The following is a 5,775-nucleotide window of genomic DNA, read 5'->3' as shown; positions in this document are numbered from 1 at the left end:
CGCGCCGGGGCCGAGCCGGGGCCGGGGGGAGGGAACGGGAGGCCGAGGCGAGCGCCGAGCCGGCACGGAGGGAGGAGGGAGGGGGCGGGAGAAGGCGGACGCGGGAGAGCGGGAACTCGCGACGCCGGGCCACAAGCAGCGCGAGCGGGCCCGACCATCGGCAGTGGGGGGGCGGGGGGGGGGGGGCAAGTGGGGCGCGCCCAATCCGCCGCTGCCGGGGGAGGAGAGGGAGAGAAGGAGGCGAAGAGAGCGCGTGCGAACGAGCAAGCGCGGGCTCTTTCCTGCTTGTTCTTAGCGTTGTGGCTGAGTTAGACGCACAGTCAAGGAAGGAGCCCTCGGGGAGTCATCCTAAGCGAATTTTTGGAGTAAGCTCTTTCCTCGTCTCCCCCCACGCGGCGGAGTGGTACGGCCCGCCGGCGGGCGTCGGGCTCCGTCCCCGCCCCTTAGCGGACCCCTCTGGCGCGTGCGCGGGGTTACCGCCCCCTCCAGCGCCGTGAGGGCACGGCACTGTATGGCGGCCGTGGCAGGGAGCGGGCAGTCCGTGCTTCACCAGCCGACCCCTGCGCCCGAAAACAGCGAGCCCTTCTCCTGCTCAGCGCTTGAGTCACAGCGACTTCCCTCAGCCGCCCGCCCGGGACCAGCCGGGGTCGCGGGGCTGCCCCGCCCGTGGCCGGGGAGCGCTTCCCGCCGCGATGGGGCCTGTTCCTCACCCGCGGCCCGCCTGCCCGGGACAGGTGGAGGTGCTGGACGTGCTAGCGTGGTGCGGGTGCCACGTCGTGTGCCCACACTAAGTGCAAAGTCACGTAGTCCGCTGTTGTACACAACAAAAAGGGTTTCTGTTTGGTTTCATTTTTTTTTAGTGCTGGAGTTACATAGGATTTGTTGTTGTTGTTGTTTGATTTCTTTCATTAACTAATAAAGTCCTGAAGGGTTGTGAAGGATCTGCCATTTTACCCTTGAGAAGAGCTCAACGTGAGGCAACAGGTGGCTGCAGCGAGGCCCCAGGCTGATGCAGAGCTGGGAGTGCTCCTGGCAGTACGTGGGCCCTGTCCCTGCTCAGTACCCCTGTTCTAGAAGGAGTTCAAAGCACACTTCCCAGTATGCATGGCAATTACTTCTTCCAAAATTAAGGCATGCTACGCAAGGTGAAAGTAGTTGTGGTAGCCCAAACCGGGACATATGTAAAGGGATTGACATCTGAATCAAGTTTCAGTTCAAGATCTACCAGCAGTTTTCTCTGCCTGCCTCAACTTAGCTACAAGTACAGGAGAAAGGAATACAGACAGTTAATATTACATCTATACTCAGCCAGTAACTACGGCTTTCTTGTATTTACATTTATATAGGAGTTCACACTTGTTAGAACTTTTATGTCTGATATATCTGAGCTTGGGGATGTGCATCAGTTACACAAAAGATTACTGTTTCTTCAGCTGACATGAAAATCCAATATTTAGGGACTTGCAGTCGTTGTAGAAGTCTCATCCAAGGTTCCTGATTTATATGAGTGTCCAAAAGTACCTAGAAACCCTGATTCTTACCACATGTACCTTTATATTAGATTATATAAATGCCTGCATGTTATCAGTGTCACTCATCAAAACCAGTGCATGCCCAAACACAGGTTAGGTCTTTGTTCCCAGAATTAGGTTGTTTTAACTCCTCTTACAGATACCTGACAGGAAACTGGGTCCTTGTAGCTGATAAAAATTGTCTTTATAATGTTAGAGAGAACCAACTGTAAAATAAGTATAAAACTAGGCCGTGCTGAAATAAAAAAGGATTCTGGATTTCCACCCCCACCCCCCTTTGTGTTGTGACAAAAGGATACTGTTTTGTCATGTCGCCAGGTGGTGTAACATATTTAAAAAGCATTTGCCATATTCCATTTGGAAATTTCTCTTAGAATAACATACAAAATTGATTTCTACAGCTTATCATAAAGCTGATATGTGCTTCTTCCAGCAAACTGCAGGAAAATACTTGCATGGCATTATAAGTTATAATAGGCATGATATTATTGAGATACCACTAACGTCCTTTTAGTCTCAGCCTGCTTAATGCTGTCACTGCTTGAACAGAGTTAGACTGGACTCCAGAAGCTCCGTACATTGGTTACCTAATAGAAAATAAAATATTACAGACTTTGTCAATTATTGAAATTCAAGGTGTTTGTGAAGCTTTATCACTTGATGTTTTATTGAGTGCCTGAGAAACATTTGTATCCAAACATTATAATAGCACAAGTCAGCTGGCTCAATGAGGAATACTTTTACTTGCACTGATGAAGTGAGGTTTTCTACTTTTGTATGGATGTTGATTTTGCTAACATTTGAATTAGGGATTGTGAAACTATATGAAACTTTGGGTCATGAAACTGCATACCCTGTTTGCTGATGAAAGAGGAATGTAGGGAAACTGCAGGAACCCAGGAACAGCAGGAGCTCACTCAAAGCTGTACATACCAGATAGACATCAAGGAGGCAAATCTACACATGCCAGATGTTAAGGAGATGCTTAGCAAATATCTACACGACTGATTGTTACCGTTGCGGAACAAACAAGAGGTTGCATCAGAAAAGGGGCCCTGGCTCGTGCTCAGGAAGGAGGATTCAACTAGAGGACATGGTGAGGAAGACTATGGACAACCACCAGAGACCCTCGAAAGAGCACCAACCCATTTAGTTCTGCTTGACAGAGCATGCGCTAGTGGGAAAGAACTTGTATAAAACATTTTTGGGAAATCACTAGAATAACACTGCATTTTTGGGGAAAGGTGATGAATATGTAATGAGAAAGGTCTATAAAGGCTGTAACCATGTGACCGAAAGGTGAGCTCACCTTTGCAAAATGATTCCTGTGTGTGCCCAGCACTGTAATAAAAGAATGCCTTGCTTTCTAAAAGCAATATTTTGGTAACAGCACCATGAAGGGAATTCAATACAAGTAGTAACATATTGTCAAAGTTCTTCTTAGGGACTTTATCTAAAGAAAAAAGTTCATAATTACATTAATGAAGTTGAACAATTAGTTTCGGATGGGTACTCAACCTCATCTAGAAATACCTTATTTTGGTTTAAATGAAACTGAAGTGACAGTGGCTAAAGCAAGAGAAGCTGCTTTGCTTTCAGGGTAAAAAATAACTATACATGTTTTCCTAACACCTTAATTTATGTAAGTGTAGTTCTCATTTAGAGCAGCTCCTAGAATAGGAACTCATGCTTGAACCAAGCAAGTGCAAACAAGCATACAAAGTTATCCTTTAGCCTGGGAGATAAGAATTCATTCACTGAATTTGAAATAATTCAGTATTACAGTGAGGACACTGTTAGATTTAGCAGGTCAGTAAAGCTTATATGTTAGGTTTCAAAGGTACGTGTACAAGGCTGATTTCCTAGCCCAGTCTCACTTCTAGAAATACAAGGTCTGCAGATACCTACAAACCTGCTTGTTAAGGAAACAGCATGGCAGCTATGCTACACAAAAGCTGATGACATGGAAGAAACTCTGGAGTGGTCACTCCCCACAATAAGCACACATACACATCAGCTACTTGAGTCCCAGGCCAGTTCTGAGACAGAAAAAGGGCCTGTAACAAAGCATCAGTGGGAAAGGCGACTATTCCATTTTAAGCTACATACAGACATGAGTTTACAACATAATGGAGATATTTTTATACCTTCCTGTAATTGCTTATTGATGTTACTGGGTGACTTTTAGCTTTATTTCACCCTTTCTGTGCATCATTATGCTAGCATTAGTTTGTTCTTTCACACAGTATATAGGTTGTACCTTAGATAGTGTTTGTTTAGTAAGTGACATAAAAAGAAGCAATAAGGTTTTTATAACAGAAGAATAACTTTCAGCTTCAGCGTTTGCAGCCAGCTCTACAACAGGAAGTATTGCTGTTTCTTTCTTATCTCTCCTAAAGAACATCTACTGTCAAAGTTTATACAAACAGTAAACAAGAAATCTGTAAGTGAGAGTTTAAACCTTTTTGTTTTTCTTATAAAAAAAGTGATCAGGATAATGTTCTCACATTCAGAGGACCCTCCTGGTAAAAGCCAAGCAGACTAAGATATTTTAAAACAGAGGGCTCAAATGAATGCTCTAGAGCATCTATTTTCTTCCTCCTAGCAGCTGCTATAGGAAAGTGACATTACTTGTATACCCCAGAAGTCATAACAAGATCCCCTTTATTTCTCCTTGCATTTGCATAATCTATAAACAGAAAGATAGAGCTAGAAAGCTTGTCATCACCTAGCTCATTAGTTACCTAAACTGTGCAACCCCATACATAGTCCTGTACATACAGCCACATCAGTTCACTTTAGCAGAACTCAATAACTAATCAAGTTAACAAAAAAAACAAAAAAAAAATCCCAGAAAAATGAAAACTACAAGCATAAAACCTTTAAAGAGTAAAGGAAATTATTCACCTTACAATTAATGAGCCTCCTCATTATCAAGGACTAGAAAGAGCCTTTTGAACTACCTCACTCCAGATTACACATTCAAATATCCCAAACTAATTTAACAGAGATACACATAAAATCTCCTCCTTAATTTACCTCCTTATAGAAAAGTTAACCCTTATCCAATTTCCACCCACCCCAGATCCTTCTTTAACCCTAGCAATACTGATACTACTCCTCCTCCCGCCCCTGCTTTTTATCTGAGAAAGTAAGCATTTTCAGGTGCTACCTCTTAGCAGCATTCACAGACACAAACTTGTAATCCCACCTACATAAATGTAAGGAGAAAGTCACCGCCAATGTTACTGATGTGTCCCGTTATCTAATAATGCTAACAATCTCTTGACAGCACAGAAGAGAGTTAACATAGAAAAAGTATTTTTCTCAAGACATTCATAGACTTTACAGGAGTTCTAGGAAGCATAAGAGTAAACAGGGCTTTGGGGCTGCTTTCCTGAGAAGGAAACACAGGTTTCATCATGCAGATACCTTGCTAATGAAATCAATTTATGCAGAATATCAAAGCCATTAAAGAACAAATAGATAAAGAGAACTAAATAGAAAATTAACTGTGAGGTTCAGATTTTCTCCCTTGCTTATTAGTGCAATAAGCACTGGCAATATTGATGTGTACTAATTGCTTTTGAATTTCAAGAGGGTAGGCTGCTGAATATTCTTCCTTAATAATTGCTGGAAAGTGCTGAGACTCACAAGGGTTTTGTGTTAATGCTATACAATAGTTGTTACTGTCGATCTGGGAGCTAAGGGAACTTGCCCTGCTCCTGAATGCTCATGTCAATCGTAAAACGTGGCAGTGGTTTCACTTTAAGTAGTAGGCCAGTATAATCTCTTACATGCCTAAGATTTCTCTGTGTAGGGCCTTCATCTCTATGTGATGTATGTAAACCTAATATGTCAGTAGTATATTCTGCCTGGGGCAGCTGTACCCACCCGTTGAATCTCTTCTGTAATTGCCTGAAAGTGGTTCCCTGGGCAGTTGTGTTCCTGGCAGTCTGATAGCCAGAAAAAGTCTGTCTTCATATACACAGATGCAGTTTTTGTGCAAAGCAGCATGATATACTGCAATAGCTCTGATGCTTGTATTTTAAAAAATGGCTATGTAATGTTTTTAAAGCACATAATTATCAATATTCAAATATTTTCTTTTAAAAACTTAGTTTATTAAAACTTGTTAGGAGTAGGAAGGTGGATTGGAAGAAATCTGCAATGCTACATATAATATAATGAGAGTAATGTAATTAACCTTTCGTATTTGTGTTGAAAACTTTGACAGACCTAA

The sequence above is a fragment of the Leptosomus discolor genome, chromosome 2, assembly GCF_034619465.1.
Source record: "Leptosomus discolor isolate bLepDis1 chromosome 2, bLepDis1.hap2, whole genome shotgun sequence".
Classification (NCBI taxonomy): domain Eukaryota; kingdom Metazoa; phylum Chordata; class Aves; order Leptosomiformes; family Leptosomidae; genus Leptosomus; species Leptosomus discolor.
This window is presented reverse-complemented; position numbering follows the sequence as displayed.